Source organism: Schistocerca serialis, chromosome 5 (genome assembly GCF_023864345.2).
Source record: "Schistocerca serialis cubense isolate TAMUIC-IGC-003099 chromosome 5, iqSchSeri2.2, whole genome shotgun sequence".
Taxonomy (NCBI): domain Eukaryota; kingdom Metazoa; phylum Arthropoda; class Insecta; order Orthoptera; family Acrididae; genus Schistocerca; species Schistocerca serialis.
In genome coordinates this window covers 535,814,940-535,840,735 of record NC_064642.1, presented here as the reverse complement: position 1 = coordinate 535,840,735, position 25,796 = coordinate 535,814,940, and positions in this window count along the sequence as shown.

Genomic DNA, 25,796 nt, shown 5'->3' with positions numbered 1-25,796 from the left:
TTTAACTATTAAATAAAATCATCTACAAAACTGTAAAAAGCGTAAATAATGTCCACTTACGTCTTTTAAAAATCATCGTTTACTGTCATCTGTTTATACACTCCTGGAAATGGAAAAAAGAACACATTGACACCGGTGTGTCAGACCCACCATACTTGCTCCGGACACTGCGAGAGGGCTGTACAAGCAATGATCACACGCACGGCACAGCGGACACACCAGGAACCGCGGTGTTGGCCGTCGAATGGCGCTAGCTGCGCAGCATTTGTGCACCGCCGCCGTCAGTGTCAGCCAGTTTGCCGTGGCATACGGAGCTCCATCGCAGTCTTTAACACTGGTAGCATGCCGCGACAGCGTGGACGTGAACCGTATGTGCAGTTGACGGACTTTGAGCGAGGGCGTATAGTGGGCATGCGGGAGGCCGGGTGGACGTACCGCCGAATTGCTCAACACGTGGGGCGTGAGGTCTCCACAGTACATCGATGTTGTCGCCAGTGGTCGGCGGAAGGTGCACGTGCCCGTCGACCTGGGACCGGACCGCAGCGACGCACGGATGCACGCCAAGACCGTAGGATCCTACGCAGTGCCGTAGGGGACCGCACCGCCACTTCCCAGCAAATTAGGGACACTGTTGCTCCTGGGGTATCGGCGAGGACCATTCGCAACCGTCTCCATGAAGCTGGGCTACGGTCCCGCACGCCGTTAGGCCGTCTTCCGCTCACGCCCCAACATCGTGCAGCCCGCCTCCAGTGGTGTCGCGATAGGCGTGAATGGAGGGACGAATGGAGACGTGTCGTCTTCAGCGATGAGAGTCGCTTCTGCCTTGGTGCCAATGATGGTCGTATGCGTGTTTGGCGCCGTACAGGTGAGCGCCACAATCAGGACTGCATACGACCGGGGCACACAGGGCCAACAACCGGCATCATGGTGTGGGGAGCGATCTCCTACACTGGCCGTACACCACTGGTGATCGTCGAGGGGACACTGAATAGTGCACGGTACATCCAAACCGTCATCGAACCCATCGTTCCACCATTCCTAGACCGGCAAGGGAACTTGCTGTTCCAACAGGACAATGCACGTCCGCATGTATCCCGTGCCACCCAACGTGCTCTAGAAGGTGTAAGTCAACTACCCTGGCCAGCAAGATCTCCGGATCTGTCCCCCATTGAGCATGTTTGGGACTGGATGAAGCGTCGTCTCACGCGGTCTGCACGTCCAGCACGAACGCTGGTCCAACTGAGGCGCCAGGTGGAAATGGCATGGCAAGCCGTTCCACAGGACTACATCCAGCATCTCTACGATCGTCTCCATGGGAGAATAGCAGCCTGCATTGCTGCGAAAGGTGGATATACACTGTACTAGTGCCGACATTGTGCATGCTCTGTTGCCTGTGTCTATGTGCCTGTGGTTCTGTCAGTGTGATCATGTGATGTATCTGACCCCAGGAATGTGTCAATAAAGTTTCCCCTTCCTGGGACAATGAATTCACGGTGTTCTTATTTCAATTTCCAGGAGTGTATGTATTTTAAAATGTATTTTAATTTCATGGAGGTATGTTTTTTCTTTGCGTCTAAATGAAAGGCAGTTTGTTTTTTGGCCATACGGTTTTCAGCTCTTTTGTGTATGAAGCATCTTCAGTGACTTGTACTACTTATTCGTTTTTACGTATATAATAAATACGTTATGTAGTAATTACGACTATGTTAATATGTTACTTTTCCTCACGTCCCCTCTTGGTTTTCAGGCTAGAAACAACTTTTGCAGCATAAGTTTCGTGGAGTTAAATTATCGTTTGGTGTTACTTACGATCTCTAGGGTTGTTAATTGAGGTGTGTGGTCCCGGAGATGTGTTTACTCGGTCTCTATACTAGAGATGATTACGCTTTTCACTGTATGTTGAACGTGTGTGTTATTACAATGTTAAGTGTTGCCAACTGTCGCTGTGTTTTTATCTATCGTCTTTTGGTCGTGTTGTGTATGTGTGCTTTGACATTTTTCTTTGTTGTTATTTGTGGTGTGTGCATGCGTGTGTGTGTGTGTGTGAGAGAGAGAGAGAGAGAGAGAGAGAGAGAGAGAGAGAGAGAGAGAGAGAGAGAGAATATTTAGTCTGCCTATGCTTTACATTTCTGTTTGTTGCTAATTTAGTGATAACGTTATTGAGTTATTGCTTGTGATGATTTGGTCATTAATTACTTTCTTTTTCACGGAAAGGGATATTCGTATATAAAGGTTTTCCTATAATGTCAGGTGTCTTTCGTTGTAATTGTTCACTCTAATAATTTTCATGTTCTACTTCCAGCTTCTTATATGTTCTTTATACCTAGTTCTGAAACACCTCGCCGTTGTTCCCAGATATACCGATTCACATTTTTGACACACTAACTGATATATATATATCTGCTCCTAACTAATTATCTAGCAAGCCGTTGTGACCGAGTGGTTCTAGACGCTTCAGTCTGGAACCGCGAGACCTCTACGGTCGCAGGTTCGAATCCTGGCTCGGGCAGGCATGTCTGTGATGTCCTTAGGTTATTTAGGCTTAAGTAGTTCTAAGTTCTAAGGGACTGATGACCTTAGATGTTTAAGTCCATTAGTGCTCAGAGCCATTTGAACCATTTGAGCTAATTATCTCCTTTGTCTATTGTTGTTTGTATGTGTGTCTGGATTGTCTCTCTTGTTCTGTAAGCAACGTGATATCTTTGTTTCTTCAGTATATTTGCTATTCTGTTGATTAGTGTTTGTTTGTTAAAGCGTACGATTTCTTAGTCACGTATTACTCATATCATGAATGTCACTGTTTTTGTGGGATTCTGCGGTGCTTGAGTTCTCTGCTTGTTTTCATTTTTTCTTTAGATGAATATTGATTTTGTGATCGAGTCTTTGTACTATATGGGTGTTGTAACCATTGTTTGTGACTACGAGTTATATTGTTTGTAATTATGTTTCATAGTATACTTTGCTCAGCAGTATATTATTTAGTCTTTGTAACTTTTGTTTGAATGGTGGTTATATCCGCTGCCTGTCCATCCCTTCGTGAGGGAGAAGTGAGAGAGACACCACTCTGTTGAAGATCTATTCTGCGAGCTCGGACCTTATTTCTCTTTCGCTGTATTTCCCATAGCATTACGACCGAGTTGGGCTTCAGTCAAGGAACTGCGATATTTCACATGTTCATCCTTGGTGTAATCGCCGCTAGCCGGAAGCTTATGCTATCCGCTGCCCTCAAAGCCTGCACAAAACCTATAGCTAATAATGTTTTTGTTGAATTGGAGGGAACGGTAACCCCTTTCCAAAAGCAGGCAGTGGTCCCGTAGGAGGAGGAAGCACCTTCCGCGCATGCGCTGTACGAGAGAGCTGCCGCCGGCCTTGAGCGCCTCCGGAAGTGCCGCCGCAGCCGCCTCCGCCCGGAAGCTGGTGGCAGCGGCGAGGTCAGTTCACCAGGCGCCTCGTCTCACGGCTCACTTCGGTTGCGTCTACCACTCATCTTCTTTCCCACGGCCATTCTGAAGTTTAATCCGCGAGGAACAACACTCAAATTCTCATTGGGAACCTGTATTTAGGTTTCGCACCTCAGGCGAATGGCGCGACGTTCTTCGAAATGGAGAATGAACTTCTTTTCCTTACCCCCATCTTCTTTGATCTACTCTCAGCTACAACATAAAATAATTTTTAAATATCAACCATTGTTGTGAATAGAGCTAATAAAGAACTGTTCCCTGGTTGCGACAGTATCTCGCTGTCGTCGGATGCAAAGATTGACAGCTTAACTTTTACACATTGTCCAGTTATTGTGCTAAGGGGCTTGCCGCAGTGGAGGTTCCCTTCAGATCATCGAAGTTAAGCGCTGTCGGGCTTGGCTAGCAGTTGGGAGGGTGACCATCTGGGCCGACCGTTCTGGCCGAGCGGTTCTAGGCGCTTCAGTCCGGATCCGCGCTGCTGCTACGGTCCCAAGTTCGAATCCTGCCTCGGGCACGGATGTGTGTGATGTCCATAGGTTAGTTCGGTTTAGGTAGTTCTAAGACTAGGAGACTGATGACCTCAGATGTTAAGTCCCATAGTGGTTAGAGCCATTTGAACCATTTTTTTGACCATCTGGGTCTGCCGAGCGTTGTTGGCAAGAGGGATGCCCTCATCCCTTGTGTGGCCAATGGAGAAACTCATTTCTAAAGCGATGGTTACGCGTCGACTGTGCTTCAGAAAAAGCAATCTAAGAATGACGAAAACTAAAACTGGAGCTTGAAACTGACAAGTGTAGACTGCTTAGCTTTTGCAGTCGGAGCGGACCAGACGATTAAAGCAGTCCTCTGAATTGGCTTGACACAGCTGCACATTTCAGCTGCTGCCGAAAACCAATTACCGTACGATACTCCACTGTGTGGGTTGTCGCACTTTGTTTTGGCCCCTCATGCGGCGGGCTACGGTAGTGTGATGCGAGGATTTCATTATTTAACAGTACTGTAGACTCGTGCCTGTAAAACAAACCAAGAAGTTCAAATGGTTGAAATGGCTCTAGGCACTATGGGACTGAACATCTGAGGTCATCAGTCCCCTAGACTTAGAACTATTTAAACCTAACCAACCTAAGGACATCACACACATCCATGCCCGAGGCAGGATTCGAATCTGCGACCGTAGCAGCAGCGCGGTTTCGGACTGAAGCGCCTAAAACCGCTCGCCCACAGCGGCCGGCCAAGAAGTAATTACGTAAAATTAAGATGAGGAATAAATCTGCATCTCACTGCAAAGTGATCTTCAGCTTACTTTTGTTGTGTCGAGCTCTATTTCGGGGCTACTGGGCACATTCGCCGGCCCAACTGTAGACTCAGGGATCGAGACGTGGCTGCACTATCCGTTACAGCCATGCGGATAAGATGCCTGTCATCTCGACTGCTAGTGATACGAGGCCGTTGGGATCCAGCACGGCGTTCCGTATTACGCTCCTCAACCCATCGATTCCATATTCTGCTAACATTCATTGGATCTCGACCAACGCGAGGAGCAATGTCGCGATACGATACAGCGCAATCGCGATAGGCTACAATCCGACCTTCATCAAAGTCGGAAACGTGATGGTACGCATTTCTCCTCCTTACAGGAGGCATCACAACAACGTTTCACCAGGCAACGCCGGTCAACTGCTGTTTATGTATGAGAAATCGGTTGGAAACTTTCCCCATGTCAGCACGTTGTAGGTGTCGTCACCGGCGTCAACCTTGTGTGAATGCTCTGAAAAGCTAATCATTTGCATATCACAACATCTTCTCCCTGTCGGTTGAATTTCGCGGCTGAAGGACGTCATCTTCGTGGTGTAGCAATTTTAATGGCCAGTAGTGTAATTTTTATATGTCAACCATTGCTGTGAACAGAGCTGATAAGCAACTATTCTGTGGTTGCGACAGTGCCTCGCTAACGTCAGATCCAAAGATAGACAACTGGGTTTTTCACATGGTCCAGTTATTGTGCTAACGGCCTTGCTGCAATGGGGGTTCCCGTCAGATCACCGAAGTTCAGCGCTTTCGGGCTTGGCTAACAGTTGGACGCGTGACCATCTGGGTCAGCCGAGCATTGTTGGTAAGACGGATCCACTCAGCCCTTGTGAGGCCAATGGAGAAGTCATTTCTAAAACAATGGTTACTCGTCGACTATGCTTCAGAAAAAACAATCTAAGAATGACGAAAACTAAAACTGGTGCTTGAAACTGACAAGTGTAGACTGCTTTGCTTTTGCAGTCGGGGCGGACCAGACGATTAAACCAATCCTCTGAATTGGCTTGACACAGCTGCTCATTTCAGTTGCTGCCGAAAGCCAGTTACCGCACGATACTCCACTTTGTGGGCTGTCACACTTTGTTTTGGCCCTTCTTGCGGCGAGCTACGGTCATGTGATGCGAGAATTTCAATATTTACCAGTACTGCAGACTCGTGCCTGAAAAACAAACCAAGAAATGTAAATTATAGATTGCAGCGATTAGTCATCCTTTTTATATTTTATTGGCAGATCTAGATATCAGCTAGAAGCTAGCCATTCTCAATGCACTATATTCAATGAACTGTGGATGAAGCCCCACCAACAGGCATTACATGGACTGAGCGAAAATAATAGTACACTGAGAATGGATAGCTTCTAGCTGAAATCTAGACCTGCCAATAAAATTTAAAAAGGACGACTGATCGCTGCAGTCTATAATTTACAATTCAATATAACAGTCACTGAGTGCAAAAGCTTACTGAATGGAAGGTAACCTGATGAAACCAAGAAGTAGTTACGCAAAATTCAGATGAGGAATACATCTGCATCTGGCTGCAAAAATGAACTTCAATTTACTTTTGTTGTGTCGTGATCTATTTCGGGGCTACCAAGCAAATTCCCACGTGTACATGTTACGCAGGGTGTCCCAGAAATGTTGCGACAAACGTATAGGGAAGGTGGGGCACTTCGTAAGGTCTGAGAATTGCATAGCAACCCATGGCCGCAAACATCAGAAGTAATTAGCAGCAGAGGTCGAAGGTCGGAAAGGAAACAAGAGAGAGATTCGTTTGAAACATTTATTGGACATATTCAGCACACATGGTGTACGTCATGAATACATAGCTAATGTTACTGCAACGTTAGAAGCTTGCACCATTGACGTCACACCGACGGAGCATTGACTGCTGGAGACGTTCGAACACACTGAGAGTTCCTTTATTGTCGCAGCTGCACAAAGGACTGCAACGAGATAAAAAAAAAAAAAAATGGTTCAAATGGCTCTGAGCACTATGCGACTTAACTTCTGAGGTCATCAGTCGCCTAGATCTAAGATCTAATTAAACCTAACTAACCTAAGGACATCACACACATCCATGTCCGAGGCAGGATTCGAACCTGCGACCGTAGCCGTCGCTCGGCTCCAGTCTGTAGCGCCCAGAACCGCACAGCCACTCCGGCCGGCCCAACGAGATCAATTCCAGACCCCACAGGATAGCGATATACACTACTGGCCATTAAAATTGCTACACCAAGAAGAAATGCAGATGATAAACGGTTATTCATTGGACAAATATGTTATACTAGAACTGACATGTGATTACATTTTCACGCAATTTGGGTGCCTACATCCTGAGAAATCAGTACCCAGAACAACCACCTCTGGCTTTAATAAAGGCCTTGATACGCCTGGGCATTGAGTCAAACAGAGCTTGGATGGCGTGTACGGGTACAGCTGCCCATGCATCTTCAACACGATACCACAGTTCATCAGGAGTAGTTACTGGCGTATTGTGACGAGCCAGTTGCTCGGCCACCATTGACTAGACGTTTTCAGTTTGTGAGAGATCTGGAGAATGTGCTGGCCAGGGCAGCAGTCGAACATTTTTTGTACCCAGAAAGGCCCGTACAGGACCTGCAACATGACGTCGTGCATTATCCTGCTGAAATGTACGGTTTCGCACGGATCGAATGAAGGGTAGAGCCACGGGTCGTAACACATCTGAAATGTAACGTCCACTGTTCAAAGTACCGTCAGTGTGAACAAGAGGTAACCGAGACGTGTAACCAATGGCACCCTACACCGTCACGCGGGGTGATACGCCAGTATGGCGATGACGAATAGACGCTTCCAATGTGCGTTCACCACGATGTCGCCCAAACACGGATGCGACCATCATGATACTGTAAACAGAACCTGGATTCATCCGAAAAAATGACGTTTTTCCATTCGTGCACCCAGGTTCGTCCATGAGTACACCATCGCAGGCGCTCGTGTCTGTGATGCAGCACCAAGGGTAACCGCAGCCATGGTCTCCGAGCTGGTAGTTCACGCTGCTGCAAACGTCGTCGAACTGTTCGTGCAGATGGTTGTTGTCTTGCAAACGTCCCCATCTGTTGACTCAGGGATCGAGACGTGGCTGCACGATCCGTTACAGCCATGTGGATAAGATGCCTGTCATCTCGACTGCTAGTGATACGAGGCCGTTGGGATCCAGCACAGCGTTCCGTATTACCCTCCTGAACCCACCGATTCCATATTCTGCTAACAGCCATTGGATCTCGACCAACGCGAGCAACAATGTCGCGATACGATAAATCGCAATCGCGATAGGTTACAATCCGACGTTTATCAAAGTCGGAAACGTGATGGTACGCAATTTTCCTCCTTACACGAGGCATCACAACAACGTTTAACGGGGCAACGCCGGTCAACTGCTGTTTTTGTATGAGAAATCGGTTGGAAACTTTCCTCATGTCAGCCCGTTGTAGGTGTCGCCACCGGTTCCAACCTTGCGTGAATGCTCTGAAAAGCTAATCACTTGCATATCACAACATCTTCTTCTTGTCGGTTATATTTCGCGTCTGTAGCACGTCATCTTCGTGGTGTAGCAATTTTAATGGCCAGTAGTGTATGATAGATTTCATGATTCCCAGCAGAAAGAACTCAGGATAGATAAATCTGGTGAGCGTGGGAGCCAGGAAAGCCGCCAACCACGACCAGTCCATAGATGCGGGAATAACCTGTTCAAATGCCTTCGAACAGCTAATCCAAAATCAGTACGCGCTCCATCATGTTGGAACTATATGATGCGCCTCACATTTGCTGTGATGTCTTTAGCAAGCCAGAAAAATCCCATTCCAGAAAGATTTGGTAACTCGCAATGGTCAAGCGGCTCGCCCATTTCACTCAGGTTTCCCATACGTTAATCTTGTGGCCACTGCAGTGAATAGCTGTTAATGGTCGCTTCTTTGCCGGCCGAAGTGGCCGTGCGGTTAAAGGCGCTGCAGTCTGGAACCGCAAGACCGCTACGGTCGCAGGTTCGAATCCTGCCTCGGGCATGGATGTTTGTGATGTCCTTAGGTTAGTTAAGTTTAACTAGTTCTAAGTTCTAGGGGACTAATGACCGCAGCAGTTGAGTCCCATAGTGCTCAGAGCCATTTGAACCATTTTTTGGTCGCTTCTTTGGCAGCTCAGTCGTCCAGAGGCTGCAAATGCGCGCACCGCACAGCACCAGCAGGGAGTGTTCACTGAAGTGCACAACGTGCGCTTGCACCCTCAAGGCTAATTGAAAACGTCAAAGAAGTGACATTATCAGCCGTCCACTGCAGTGAACACATGCACCATGGAATTACGTGTACGCCTGCACGACCACCTCTCGCATACCATTCCGTATTTCTCGTACGCTGTCTAGCACACAAATGAGGAACTCCTCACTTTCCCCTCCAGCACTCTCGTGCACAGCACCATCTAGCGTCGTACTACAGTTTTCAGTCCTTATGCTGTGCCATATTCGGCATCGTGTTGTCTGCAAGTAATACTGGAGACAACGCGGTGTCGAGTAGAGACTCCTGAGGACAGCTAACCCAAGTGTACTAGTAACAAGGGCTCCACAATAAATGCGCTAAGGAAATCTAACACTCTTTGGCCAGTGCTGGGGCCTGAGGATGGCGGTAATGTGCCGCCGAAACTAGTCGTGTGAGGCAATAAAGTCATTCTGAAGACACGGCTCCGGTGGTACTTTTTCTCATACATACCATCAAATGAAATCCCTATGTCTTCTCAAGGTGAAGGTGGAATAAAAAGACTACAACCATTCCGTTTGCACTGGACGAAATTTGTATGTTTTTCATATGAAGCGTGGACTGTAGCGTGACACTTATTCCAGACATCATTCCTCCTCTTATGGAACACATTTGCAATTGTGTACTCTACAGCAATTAATTTTCGTCTTACACCCTCCACTGTGTCACGAAACTCAGCTTGCCTGATCCCGGCAGTCGGTCATTTCGCCTCCTCAGTGCTACTTTATAGCAGCAAGATCGTGTACCCGTCTTCCGTACTAACAGTTAGTCACGACTAGCCATACGCTTCTATAGGCTTCAGTAGGAGAGACCGAGTCGACGAGTATGAAGCGACCCCAGCGACACAGTTGTTAGACTCGTCATACTGGTTGGTTGGTTGGTTTAAAGAGAGAGAGGGGACGAGACTACGAGGTCGTCGGTCACTTGTTCCTAATAAAACAATGCCACAAGGGTGAGAATAAAGCGGACGAAACAGTAACACAAAACGGAAAGAAAGGAAAAGCCACAAGAACGAAGGGGAGGCAAAGAATACGAAAAGGAACAAAAGAGGACAAGAAAACAAGAGGGAGACGCTAGAAACAAAAGGGAGTAAAATATGAAAGCAGATTACAGTGGCTGGCCGATCACGCTTCGTCATACTCGCGGAAGTACAGCTGCAACGAAGGAAGCCCGTTAGGTCGGATGTGACAGCGGCGCCTTGATTTGTGAAGTACGCAATCCGCAACACTAGACTCTCACTAGTTCCGTTTCTGATCTACAGGGTGTTACAAAAAGATACGGCCAAACTTTCAGGAAACATTCCTCACACACAAAGAAAGAAAATATGTTATGTGAACATGTGTCCGGAAACGCTTACTTTCCATGTTAGAGCTCATTTTATTACTTCTCTTCAAATTACATTAATCATGGAATGGAAACACACAGCAACGGAACGTACCAGCGTGACTTCAAACACTTTGTTATAGGAAATGTTCAAAATGTCCTCTGTTAGCGAGGATACATGCATCCACCCTCCGTCGCATGGAATCCCTGATGCGCTGATGCAGCCCTGGAGAATGGCGTATTGTATCACAGCCGTCCACAATACAAACATGAAGAGTCTCTACATTTGGTACCGGAGTTGCGTAGACAAGAGCTTTCAAATGCCCCCATAAATGAAAGTCAAGAGGGTTGAGGTCAGGAGAGCGTGGAGGCCATGGAATTGGTCCGCCTCTACCAATCCATCGGTCACCGAATCTGTTGTTGAGAACGGTACGAACACTTCGACTGAAATGTGCAGGAGCTCCATCGTGCATGAACCACATGTTGTGTCGTACTTGTAAAGGCACATGTTCTAGCAGCACAGGTAGAGTATCGCGTATGAAATCATGATAACGTGCTCCATTGAGCGTAGGTGGAAGAACAAACTAAAATGAGCTCTAACATGGAAATTAAGCGTTTCCGGACACATGTCCACATAACATCTTTTCTTTATTTGTGTGTGAGGAATGTTTCCTGAAAGTTTGGCCGTACCTTTTTGTAACACCGTGTATAGTACGTTAAGGGGCTATGTAAGGTACCTCACTAACGTTCAGTGTGGGGTGCGGCCGCTGTGTGGTCACAAACAACCCCGTGGTACGGTTACTGTCTTTTTCCGGGCGACCGGACGGCTGTTAAAGTGGAGACGCAGACAGGGGCTTCCAGATTATAAGAGGAGCGCTAACTGCGTGCTTTAAATGACCGACAGGAGTGTTTTGGTTGGTCGAGTGATGCAATGTAGCGTAAACTGAAGAGTGCAGGCTGCACGTTGGGCTTATCAAATGATCAGTAATATTACACACGGAAGGTCTGTGAATACTTTGCGGCGTTTTAGCTTGCTGAGTGGTGGCGAGCTGGACATGAAGATATTTTTTCTAAAAGTGAGAAGCATACTGCTTCCGTTATTTACACTGTGTTAGTGTGATTGATTTTGTATGTGCCGTCGTACAGAAGACGATCTTGCTATTATTAGGCTGTGAGTGTGAGTGGTTTTGTTGATACCATTGTATCGACAATTGTCTTGTTATCTTACCTCGTTTTGGATGTCACATTTTATAGACAATTATATTGAAAAATGTGCATAGGTAGTTCAGCAGATGATTGATAGTAGCATGGGTTTGTGACTAGTTGGTGATGGGAGTGGTCCTAGATAGACATTTGGTTGAGTGCTAAGGTAAGAAACTGTAATCAGATCATAGAGTGGTCTTCTAGTTTGTGATTGATTTTGTGTGTGCCATTGTACAAAAGGTGTTCTTGTTATTATGCTGTAGCGTGACTGGTTTTGTGGCAGAAGCTAAATTTATTGTCATTTTTCTGCACTTAGCGAAGAGACATATATTGTAATAATTATTGGCGTTTTGTCGATCCTGTCTGATCGGAAGAAATCTATTGGAATTTTGGTTTCATTACGCTAAAGGCATTGTTATTGTTATTGCCTTGGAGAGCCCTGCCTTCATGAACTGTATAGGGCTGTAAATTAGGTTCTGTTTCTCATCATTTCTCTATTGTCAAGAATAATTCTCACGAAATTTCAATCACAATCTTTCTCCTCCGCATGCGAAAATATTTTATTGGCACCGACATACATAAGGAGAGACGATCATCATAGTAAAATAAGGGAAAACAGAACCCGCACGGAAAGATACATGTGTCCCTTTTTTCCGCGCGCATTTCGAGAGTGGAATAATAGAGATTACTGTAAAGGTGGTTCTGTGATCCCTCTGCCAGGCACTTAAGTGTGATTTGCTGAGTATTCATGAAGATGTAGATAATATTTCATGTTTAATAAATTCTTTGTAAATTAGAGCTCAGACCTGCATAAGTCCCACCCCGAACCACACTCCAAACAAATCCTATGCTACACCTCCAAGTTACTAAAACGGGAAATGATTTCTGAAAAGAAATCAAATATTAAAACTTAAACCGTACAAGGAAAACGAATAAATAAGTACCAGTAAAGAAGACTGATACGGAAGGGGAAGGATAATTTCAAGAAATTTTATGTAGTGCCCGAAAGGGTGTTATGTTACATCAGAACCAACTTTTTATTACGTAAAATTTGAATTTCAGGTTTACTGCGTTACTTTTCACCTGAAGCAATCGACTCAATTGATGCTGACAGCCTCAGTTGACAGTGGATTTATGAAGAGAGCGAGAAATTCAATAGAATTATATCACAATGCCTAGGATATCGTTAGCAATGACACCAACAAGCTCCCGAGAGATATTCAGTATATCGGCTATGTTTTTGGTGGAGAGTCGCCGGTCATCAAGAATCAGCTTGTGGAAAGCATCGCTTTTTGTCAGGTCTGTTGATATTGTTGACCGCTTAATGCCGGATTCACTTTCAACGGTGAAATGCCTTTTCCTGATAAGAGACGCGAAAGGTCTGACACTGCCTCAGAGGACACTTCCCCCTCAATGTTCACATCTCAGTGTGAATGCCGTTTGGAGTCTTTCCCTCGAGAAACAAAAACTTCATGTGGCCTCGTTACTACGTAGACGTGAAACTTGGTATGGCTCCTGTCACAGAAATGATAACTCATGCCGGCCGGAGTGGCCGAGCGGTTCTAGACGCTACAGTCTGGAACCGCGCGCCCGCTACGCCCGCAGGTTCGAATCCTACCTCAGGCATGGATGTGTGTGATGTCCTTAGGTTAGTTAAGTTTAAGTAGTTCTAAGTTCTAGGGGACTGATGACCTCAGAAGTTAAGTCCCATAGTGCTCAGAGCCATTTCCTTCTTTTTTTTTTTATTTTTTATTTTATTAATTTTTTTTTTTTATATAACTCGTGAGAGAAATGTCTTGATACATCTGCGTGATTGTTAGGGTTTTAGGACTATATTGCTACACTACACGTTAATTTTTTCTCTCGGTGTTTCACATCACATCGGCACAAATGTGACAAGAGACGGAACGCCAGCTGATTTTAAGAAAGCTACGTGACGGAAACGATCGTGGGTTGTTTGAAGTAACCACCCCAATATTCGCCTGGAGCGACGTAAGAAAACAATGTAAAACTTAAATCAGCATGATCAGACGGGTTTTGCATTGAACGCCTCTGGAATACCAATGAGTAGCTTAATTGCTGCACCACCTCGCTAGCTGGTTGTACTGGGCTCTTCACTCCGTTTTCCATGACATCAGCTTGGTAGGTAATATGTCATGTCTGAAGCGATTCGTTCTTGGGATGTGTACAAAGATTGCAAGCTAAGAACTGCAATAGAGTCTCGCGTAGCTTATCTTTTTTTTTCTAAATAATTTGCGCTACACTCAATGCATCTCATTACCCTGCAAAATTACCCTTCAAACCAGTTTTTCAAAGTGCCTTCCAGCAGCTGCGCCCATTCGTTGACCAGCAAAGGCAGAAGCTATTCACCCACAGAAAATCATCGACCTTTAAGTCGAGACTTGACTTAAAGAAGTAATGCGAAATCTTATGAACGAAGATCCAGGCTATAGACAATATGCTGAGAAGAAACTTTCGTAAGGAATCTGAAGAAAAGCCACTGTTGTATCCCTGTCTTGAGCTACGGTTTTAAGCTGTTTTTCAATCTTGATGCAGGCATCTTGTCATTTAGCACACCCAAGTGACTTCTCGAATACCGGAAGAATCGACTCTATCTACACGGCTTACAACACTGGCATTTTCGGACGTCGGTGGTTCACATTTGTCGTGAATGACCTAAATCTTGCTTCTTGGGTCCAGCTCCACATGTTGGCAACACAGCCAGGTTTCCAGACTAAATGTTCCACTCTGCAAAGGAACTGGATTGCTTTGTAACTTCCTGTCCGGTTAAAATGGTGTGCCACAGCGGGGCTCGAACCCTGAACTTAATCTTTCGCGGGCAATGACCTTATCGTCTGAGTTATGCAGCCTCTCACTAGTGTACTGCATCATAACAGCAGACTTCTTTTAGCGAGGAATGCCCTGTTTGCCTGTGCTAATATGGACTTTATATCACCCAGGCTCCGTCTGTCACTCATTAGCTTGCTTCTCAAGTCCAAAACCGTCCGCCTCTATAGCACAAAGAGTCGGGACAGTCGAGGTTTACATTTGACTTTAAGCAGTAACATAACTCACTACTCTGCCACGAAAATGAGCTGTCAGAAAGTGTTCTTTGATGCGATTTGTTTGGAAAACGGAACGTTTTAGTGGAATTTTTCTTTATTGAGTTGGGGTAGTTAGTTTTATTGTTCAGACATTATAAATTTATCAGCACATTTTTATGTTCATATCTATGAGAAGTACTGACTTTCTGTTGAATAAAAATTTGTTAGGGCCAGTTACATTACAGTCAGCCAGTGGGCGTGTGTCACTAGCTCTGAACGTGACACATTGACGCTCTAAAGGATCTGATGGCACGTTTTGTATTTAAATGTCATTTTTATACAAATCCTTCAAGTAACGTACTCTATGTTGTTGTATCCTGCGTCATATGCGATTTTTTTTTTTAAATTAGAAGTTTTTAAGACAAAGCCCTACAGTAGAGCGGCTACTACTTTTATACACTCCTGGAAATTGAAATAAGAACACCGTGAATTCATTGTCCCAGGAAGGGGAAACTTTATTGACACATTCCTGGGGTCAGATACATCACATGATCACACTTACACAACCACAGGCACATAGACACAGGCAACAGAGCATGCACAATGTCGGCACTAGTACAGTGTATATCCACCTTTGCAGCAATGCAGGCTGCTATTCTACCATGGAGACGATCGTAGAGATGCTGGATGTAGTCCTGTGGAACGGCTTGCCATGCCATTTCCACCTGGCGCCTCAGTTGGACCAGCGTTCGTGCTGGACGTGCAGACCGCGTGAGACGACGCTTCATCCAGTCCCAAACATGCTCAATGGGGGACAGATCCGGAGATCTTGCTGGCCAAGGTAGTTGACTTACACCTTCTACAGCACGTTGGGTGGCACGGGATACATGCGGACGTGCATTGTCCTGTTGGAACAGCAAGTTCCCTTGCCGGTCTAGGAATGGTAGAACGATGGGTTTGGATGTACCGTGCACTATTCAGTGTCCCCTCGACGATCACCAGTGGTGTACGGCCAGTGTAGGAGATCGCTCCCCACACCATGATGCCGAGTGTTGGCCCTGTGTGCCTCGGTCGTATGCAGTCCTGATTGTGGCCCTCACCTGCACGGCGCCAAACACGCATACGACCATCATTGGCACCAAGGCAGAAGCGACTCTCATCGCTGAAGACGACACATCTCCATTCGTCCCTCCATTCACGCCTGTCGCGACACCACTGGAGGCGGGCTGCACGATGTTGGGGCGTGAGCGGAAGACGGCCTAACTGTGTGCGGGACCGTAGCCCAGCTTCATGGAGACGGTTGCGAATGGTCCTCGCCGATACCCCAGGAGCAACAGTGTCCCTAATTTGCTGGGAAGTGGCGGTGCGGTCCCCTACGGCACTGCGTAGGATCCTACGGTCTTGGCGTGCATCCGTGCGTCGCTGCGGTCCGGTCCCAGGTCGACGGGCACGTGCACCTTCCGCTGACCACTGGCGACAACATCGATGTACTGTGGAGACTTCACGCCCCACGTGTTGAGCAATTCGGCGGTACGTCCACCTGGCCTCCCGCATGCCCACTATACGCCCTCGCTCAAAGTCCGTCAACTGCACATACGGTTCACGTCCACGCTGTCGCGGCATGCTACCAGTGTTAAAGACTGCGATGGAGCTCCGTATGCCACGGCAAACTGGCTGACACTGACGGCGGCGGTGCGCAAATGCTGCGCAGCTAGCGCCATTCGACGGCCAACACCGCGGTTCCTGGTGTGTCCGCTGTGCCGTGCGTGTGATCATTGCTTGTACAGCCCTCTCGCAGTGTCCGGAGCAAGTATGGTGGGTCTGACACACCGGTGTCAATGTGTTCTTTTTTCCATTTCCAGGAGTGTATAATGCATTTAAATGGTGATCAATCGCATGAAAAGTATTAGACAGTCAATGACTCCCACATTGACTATAGATAATGTGATTCTACGTGAGTATTCTTCTCTAAAACATTTTTGTCACATTTCTTGTATTTTTGTCTATTGTGATGTTACTAGCTTTGTTCCATACACAATTTCGTAATGTTGTTAATAGGTCCTACATCTTATAAAGAAGGCAGTAGTAAAACCTTCGAAACCATGGGCAAGGTTTAATAAATATTGTATTTTGCATCTGGTAGGCTATTTCTAACGCACTGAAGCTCTTGTATTCACAGTTGCTGAAGCGCAGCCATGTTAAAGATCTTGATAATAAGATGAGTCACAGATTTGAATTTGAAAACTGTTATCAGGTTCAGATTAGGTAAAAGTAGTTCAGATTCTATTTCATATGCAGATAGATATTTTTTCATTGCGGTCTTATATTAGCTGCTGGAAGTTTATTTAGTCAATTTGCGCACGCTAATTCAGTGTATTTTCACAGGAACATTTTGGTATCTTATTCTTTCAAAATCCGTTTTGTAATTTTGTGTAGCATTTTTACTGTAGTAGTTTTGCGTGTTGAAATTGCATGTCTCTTACAATTAGTGTGACATCACGTATTGTAGCACTGTTCACTGTATTGCACAATATAGAATTTCGCAGAACAGCCTGTTTATTATACACTTTTACGTTCTGGTAGAAGTTGATTATATACAGTATCAGATAGTTTGGCGACTCATCTTTATCAGATAGCGTTTCGTAATTACACTTCTTGCATTGTTTAGGACGACAACACAGACAAGCGAAGTTTAAGACGGGAGACCAGTCCAGATTTAATTCACAACAAATAAAGATTTTTATTCAGGGTAGTTTCAATATCCTTTCAGCCCCAATTTTAATACCACTTTTTAATCTTTATTTTATTTCGGCTACTATTTCTTCGATGTACAGGTTGAAAAGTAGAGAAGAATGCATTCCAACCTCATGCCCTTTTAAATCCGAGCACTGCACGGTCTTCGCCGGCCGGTGTGGCCGAGCGGTTCTAAGCGCTTCAGTCCGGAACCGCGCGACAGCTACGGTCGCAGGTTCGAATCCTGCCTCGGGCATGGATGTGTGTGATGTCCTTAGCTTAGTTAGGTTTAAGTAGTTCTAAGTTCTAGGGGACTGATGACCTCAGATGTTAAGTCCCATAGTACTCAGAGCCATTTGAACCATTTTTGCACGGTCTTCCACTCCTAAATTCTCTCTCTTGCATCTTGCACATTTAGAGCATTAACATGGAGCGAAAACTGACTGCGGAAGCTGAACTCTGGCACCCAGAAACGCACTTCGAGAAACGATATTGGAGTGTTTAGACGGTCAAATAGAAGCGGTACTGGCAAACCGGTTTACGGAAACTGGATTCGGAAACCCACATAAACAACAGTATTGCAATATCAGTAGGTGAGGCTCACGGCTGAAATCTGTCAGATAGTCGCCCAAAACGACAGATTACTGTATTTTTTCAGTAATGTATTACAGAATTAACATTATCAAAAAGTGTTTCGAATATTTTTCATAGAATTTAAATTATGACAGTTAACTTTTTAGAGCTGTATATCGAATGATGTTTTCCAAACAACTAGTAACTAGACATTTAATGCTGCGCCTTGAAATGGCTGTTAGATCCAGGTAGTAGAGATTAGGGAGCAAGATTTTCTACGGAGTACAACTGTTATGGGCTGCTAGAAGGCTTAAGGAGCTAAGGCTAAGGAGACCGAATCAACTTGCACAGGATTTTTATGTCCTGCTGCCCACATACAAATGTAATGTATTGCGAATACATGGAAAGAAGGATCCTTTATTTTATGATTATATGATAGCGGAACAAACACTGGTAGCAGTTTCTTCTGTAAAATATCTGGGAGTATGCGTGCGGAACGATTTGAAGTGGAATGATCATATAAAATTAATTGTTGGTAAGGCGGGTACCAGGTTGAGATTCATTGGGAGAGTGCTTAGAAAATTTAGTCCATCAACAAAGGAGGTGGCTTACAAAACACTCGTTCGACCTATACTTGAGTATTGCTCATCAGTGTGGGATCCGTACCAGATCGGTTTGACGGAGGAGATAGAGAAGATCCAAAGAAGAGCGGCGCGTTTCGTCACAGGGTTATTTGGTAACCGTGATAGCGTTACGGAGATGTTTAATAAACTCAAGTGACAGACTCTGCAAGAGAGGCGTTCTGCATCGCTGTGTAGCTTGCTGTCCAGGTTTCGAGAGGGTGCTTTTCTGGACGAGGTATCGAATATATTGCTTCCCCCTACTTATACCTCCCGAGGAGATCACGAATGTAAAATTAGAGAGATTAGAGCACGCACGGAGGCTTTCAGATAGTCGTTCTTCCCGCGAACCATACGCGACTGGAACAGGAATGGGAGGTAATGACAGTGGCACGTAAAGTGCCCTCCGCCACACACCGTTGGGTGGCTTGCGGAGTATAAATGTAGATGTAGATGTAGATGTAGATGTAGGAAAGGGGAATGGCTGAAACTTCACTCTCGAATCTCTGTTTGTGTATCTCTCTACAGTGCGGTGACAATAAGTAATGAGATACGTGTCGGACCTCCTTTCGCCTGGAGTAGCGCAGCAGTTCGACGTGGCATGGACTCACCTAGACGTTAGAAATCCCCTGCGAAATTATTGAGTCATGCTGCCTCTGTACCCGTGCAAAATGGCGAAAGTGTTGCCGGTGCAGGATTTTGTGCACGAACTGAGCTCTCGAGTACGTTCCATAAATATTCGATGGGATTCATGTCGGACGATCTGGACGATCTGGTTGGGCAACTCATTCGCTCGAATCGCGCAGAATGTTCTTCAAACCAATCGCCAACAGCTGTGGCCCGATGACATAGCGCACTGCCATCCACAAAAATGAAAACCATGAATGGCTGCAAATGGTCTCCAAGTAGCCGAACATAACCAGTTCCAGTCAATGATCGGTTCAGTTGGACCAGAGGACCACAGCCCACACCATTATGGAGTTACCACCCAGCTTGCATTGTGCCTTGTCGACAACGTAGGTCCACGGCTTCGTAAGGCGTGCGCGACGCTCGAACCCTACCATCAGTTCGTGCAACTGAAATCGGGTCTCACTGTACAGGCAACAACTTTTCAATCGTCTAAGGTCCAACAGATACGGTCACAAGACCAGGAGAAGCGCTGCAAGGGATGACGTGCAGACAGAAAAGGCACTCTCATCGGCCGTCTGCTGCCGTTGCCCATTAACGCCACATTTCGTCGCAGTGACCTAAAGGATACGTCCGTCGTACATCCTACACTGATTTCTGCGGTTATTTCACGCACTGTTGCTTCTCTTTTAGTACTGACAACTCTACGGAAACGCCGCTGCTCTCTGTTGTTAAGTGAAGACCATCGGCCGCTGTGCCATCCGTTGTCAGAGGTAATGCCTGAAATGTGCAATATTCGGCACACTCTTGAAACTGTGTATCTTCGAATATTGAATTCCGTAACGATTTCCGAAATGGAATGTCCCATGCGTCTGATCAGATTACACAAGTAACAGGTAAAGCAAACTCTAAATTTCTGTTTATTGGTAGAATCCTGAAGCGATGCAGTCCTTCAACAAAGGAAACAGCTTACAATACGTTAGTTCGTCCAGTCTTAGAGTATTGTTCGTCTGTATGGGACCCTTACCGGTTGGGTCTTATTCAAGAGATTGAGAAGGTCCAAAGAAGAGCGGCAAGATTCGCGACTGGTACATTTAGACATCGAGAGAGCGTTACAAATCTCATAGAAAGTTTGAAGTGGGACACACTTGCAGATAGAAGGCGCGCTAAACGGAAGGGGCTGCTCACTAAATTCCGAAATCCGGTCGTAACCTAGGATGTAGAGCATACATTATTACCGACAACTTTCGAATCGCGCAATGATCACCATTCAAAGATAAGGGAAATTAGAGCTCGTACTGAGGCGTTCAGACAATCGTTTTTCCCACACGCGATCCGTGAGTGGAACAGAGGGCGGGGAATATGACTTTGGCGCGAATTGTGCCCTCCGCCAAACACCGCTTGGTGTCTAGCGGAATATACACTCCTGGAAATGGAAAAAAGAACACATTGACACCGGTGTGTCAGACCCACCATACTTGCTCCGGACACTGCGAGAGGGCTGTACAAGCAATGATCACACGCACGGCACAGCGGACACACCAGGAACCGCGGTGTTGGCCGTCGAATGGCGCTAGCTGCGCAGCATTTGTGCACCGCCGCCGTCAGTGTCAGCCAGTTTGCCGTGGCATACGGAGCTCCATCGCAGTCTTTAACACTGGTAGCATGCCGCGACAGCGTGGACGGGAACCGTATGTGCAGTTGACGGACTTTGAGCGAGGGCGTATTGTGGACGTACCGCCGAATTGCTCAACACGTGGGGCGTGAGGTCTCCACAGTACATCGATGTCTCCAGTGGTCGGCGGAAGGTGCACGTGCCCGTCGACCTGGGACCGGACCGCAGCGATGCACGGATGCACGCCAAGACCGTAGGATCCTACGCAGTGCCGTAGGGGACCGCACCGCCACTTCCCAGCAAATTAGGGACACTGTTGCTCCTGGGGTATCGGCGAGGACCATTCGCAACCGTCTCCATGAAGCTGGGCTACGGTCCCGCACACCGTTAGGCCGTCTTCCGCTCACGCCCCAACATCGTGCAGCCCGCCTCCAGTGGTGTCGCGACAGGCGTGAATGGAGGGACGAATGGAGACGTGTCGTCTTCAGCGATGAGAGTCGCTTCTGCCTTGGTGCCAATGATGGTCGTATGCGTGTTTGGCGCCGTGCAGGTGAGCGCCACAATCAGGACTGCATACGACCGAGGCACACAGGGCCAACACCCGGCATCATGGTGTGGGGAGCGATCTCCTACACTGGCCGTACACCACTGGTGATCGTCGAGGGGACACTGAATAGTGCACGGTACATCCAAACCGTCACCGAACCCATCGTTCTACCATTCTTAGACCGGCAAGGGAACTTGCTGTTCCAACAGGACAATGCACGTCCGCATGTATCCCGTGCCACCCAACGTGCTCTAGAAGGTGTAAGTCAACTACCCTGGCCAGCAAGATCTCCGGATCTGTCCCCCATTGAGCATGTTTGGGACTGGATGAAGCGTCGTCTCACGCGGTCTGCACGTCCAGCACGAACGCTGGTCCAACTGAGGCGCCAGGTGGAAATGGCATGGCAAGCCGTTCCACAGGACTACATCCAGCATCTCTACGATCGTCTCCATGGGAGAATAGCAGCCTGCATTGCTGCGAAAGGTGGATATACACTGTACTAGTGCCGACATTGTGCATGCTCTGTTGCCTGTGTCTATGTGCCTGTGGTTCTGTCAGTGTGATCATGTGATGTATCTGACCCCAGGAATGTGTCAATAAAGTTTCCCCTTCCTGGGACAATGAATTCACGGTGTTCTTATTTCAATTTCCAGGAGTGTATATCTAGATGTAGATGTGGCTCCAACTACTATTCCGCGTTCGAAGTCTGCAGGCATTACTAAGTCGAGTACCTTTTCACATGAATCACGTGAGTGCAAATGAGAGCTCCGGCGATGCAGTGCCCTTTATAGCTTGTGTACGCTGTATTTCCACCATCTGCACATGTGCATATTGCTATCCTATGACTTTCACCTCAATGTATTAAATTCTGACGCTTCACTAACCGACAATTAATATTAATTTTTTTTTCAACACATTAATCCTGGGACTGAAAATTCTGTAAAATGTATTAAACGCATGGTAAGTATGTGAATGTTTCGCTAAAGTACAATGCAATACGCTAACACTTGCGCTCCCATCTAGGGAGAGTTTCACGAACGAGTCGATGAAATAAGGGCACGAAAAAGGTGTGGCTACTTTTAGTTGCCAAGACAGTTACTTCCTTGCTACCGGCGTTTCCATAATAAAGTACATTATTTGCGCATTTCATTTCGTTTCTTGAGGTGAATTTTGGCTGTTTTCGCAACGTGAGCGTTAGATTGAACTGTCAAAAACATTAAGACATTGTTGTTTTGGGGCCAAAAATGTCTGTACGACTCTCTACCATACGAGAATTTGACAAGGCTGTTAATAGATTCACAACCTTTTTCAGTGTGGAAACGATGTGCTGCAACTGGGTACGTCATTTCATCTATCTCAAGCAACGATCCTAACGGTAAAATGAGAGACAGTTTTTCAGAGAGGTACCGGCAATACTTTTTTTTCTCGAAGACCATCTGCAAATGCAACAGCAAAGGATGGGGAAGGCGTTTTAATTGTATTACAGTAAATACATTCATCATACACTGCAGCACGGTAGACTGCAAAGTACAGATCTAGACAGAGCTACTGGAAGACGCATTGCACCGCCTGAAACAGTTCATCTACATCTACATGGATACTCTGCAAATCACATTCAAGTGCCTGTCAGAAGGTTCATCGAACCACCTTCACAATTCTCTATTATTTCAATCTCGTACAGCGCGCGGAAAGAATGAACACCTATAACTTTCCGTACGAGCTCTGATTTCCCTTATTTTATCGTGGTGATCGTTCCGCCCTATGTAGGTCGGAGATGTCAACAAAATATTTTCGCATTCGGAGGAGGAAGCTGGTGATTGGAACTTCGTGAGAAGATTCCGTCGCAACGAACAACGCCTTTCTTTTAATGATTTCCGGCTCAAATCCTGTATCATTTCTGCGACCCTCTCTCCCATATTTCGCGATAGTACAAAACGTGCTGCATTTCTTTGAACTTTTTCGATGTACTCTGTCAGTCTATACTGGTAAGGATCCCACACCGCGCAGCAGTTTTCTAAAAGAGGACGGACAAGCGTAGTGTACGCAGCCTCCTTAATAGATCTATTAAATTTTGTAAGTGTCCTGCCAGTAAAACGCAGCCTTTGGTTACCCTTCCCCACAAATTTTTCTGTGTGTTCTTTCCTATTTAAGTTGTTCGTAATTATAATACCTAGGTATTTAGTTGAATTTACGGCTTTTAGAATACATTGATTTATCGTGTAACCGAAGTTTAACGAGTTCCTTGTTGTGTACATAGTTCCGCGTAGGCAGCGCGTACACAACTTTCCCACTAGAGCGCGCCCCACTAAGCACAACAGCGTAGGCGCAGCGCTCGTCCGTCTCCGCACTACGAGATGGCGCTACTTAGAGCCGGACCAAATGGTGCTTACGCCGATCCGCGTATTAATATGTAACGCAGCCAATGAGATTGCTGCTAACGTAGAAACTTTTCTCCTCGCGGATCACACTCGCGCAGTGATACCTGAACGCGCGAGGTATTATAACGAGTGTACAGACCTCCGATTAATGTCCTCCGCTCCAAACGCAACACCGCCCCTGGTCATGATGGCGTCACCTACCGTCACCTCAAGGAATCCCCTCCATCCTTCCTGTCTGTCCTTGCTACCCTGTACAATGTCCTCCTCTCCACTGGATTTTACCCTGACCTGTGGAAGACTTCCCGTGTCCTGCTGTTCCCTAAACCTAACAAACCCCCCTCTGCAACCTCTTCCTATCGTCCCATCTGCCTCACCTCCGTGTTCAGTAAGGTCTTTGAGGCCATCCTCTCTCGCCGTATCCACCGCCACCATAACCAGCACCGCCTCCTTCCTCTTACCCAATGTGGCTTCCGGCCTTCCTTCTCTGCTGACGACCAGCTCCTTAACCTTACCCATATTCTTTCCCTCCAACTTAACTCCTGTCGCTCTGCTATCTTTGTTTCCTTGATCTCCAGAACGCCAATGACCGTGTCTGGCATCCCGGGCTCCTTTTCAAACTCCAGACCTATGCTCTCCCCATCAACTTCGTCCGTCTCGTTGCTTCCTTCCTCTCCCATCGTCCCTCCTATGTGACTATCCACAATTCCAACTCCCGTACTTTCTACCCCTCTGCCGGCGTGCCCCAAGGTTCTGTCCTTTCCCCTCTCCTCTATCTCCTGTACACTGCTGATATGCCCAAACCGCCCCCTCCTGTTCATCTTCTCCAGTTCGCTGATGACACCGCCTTCCTAGCCCTTTATCCTACCCTTCAACGGACCCAACGTACCCTCCAAACCCACCTTGACCCATTCACCGCTTGGTGCAACCAGTGGTTCCTCCATGTTAATCCCTCCAAGACCCAGGCGATCATCATAGGCCGCACCACCCGCTCCTTCCGCCTCCATGATTTCTACCTCACCATTTACGGCCGTCCTATCCACCTCACTCCTACCCTCAAATGCCTTGGCCTCACACTCGACCGCCACCTCACCTGGACTCCCCATCTCCTTACCATCCAAAACAAAGCTCACAACCGCCTCCGCCTCCTGAAACTCCTGTCCGGCCGGACGTGGGGTCTGCATCCTTCCACCATCCTTCACACCTACAAATCCATGATCTGCCCCATCCTTTGTTATGCCAGCATCGCTTGGATTTCCGCCACTCCCCGGTTCTATAAAGCCCTCCAAATCCTCGAACACCATGCACTCCGCCTCGCCTTCCGCATCCGCCTTCCGTCCCCCACGCGCATCCTCTATGACCTCCTCCCCTTCCCCCACCTTCTCCTTTTCCTTGAACACATCCGCACACTATATATTGTCCGCCGCCTTGATCCCCCTCACCCCCTGGTGTCTCCCTTCCTCTCCACTCCCAACCAGTTGCCGCGCCTTTACCGTTGTGTCCCTCCCTCTCTCCATCTCCACACCCTCCATCTCCTTTCCCAACACAACTTCCACCGTTTACCACTCCCAGATGATGAGCTTCGCCCTGACATCTACCCTTCCTACCAACTCTAAGCCCCTCTTCCTGCCTCCTCCTCAGGGCTCCCTCTCCTCCCCCTCCCTCCTTCTGAGCGGATTTCCCCTCCTACTCCCCGTCCATCTCTTGTGCCTTCTTTCAGTATCTCTGCGCTCCCTCCTGCCCTGTCTTCCCTTTTCCTCTCCCGCCCCATGTGTCTCCTACCTCTTCGTGAACCCACGGTTGCCCCTCCTTTCTTCATCCCGCCGCTTCCCCAGCTGCCCCATGCTCTCCCCTCCTTTTCCATCCTCTCTGACCTTTCCCTCGGCAGATCCCGCCTGGTAGTTTTATTCTTCGTCGTGTGTGCTCCCAGTGGGTTTTAAGTGTGTTGTTTCGGAGTGTTTTTAATACTGTGGCCAACTTTTAACCTGTGCATGCCCATCCAGTGTCTTCTCTGTGTTTTACGAATCGCCAACTGTGTTTTTTTAACTTTCTGGTGACTTTTTTTAACTGTCCCCAATGAAC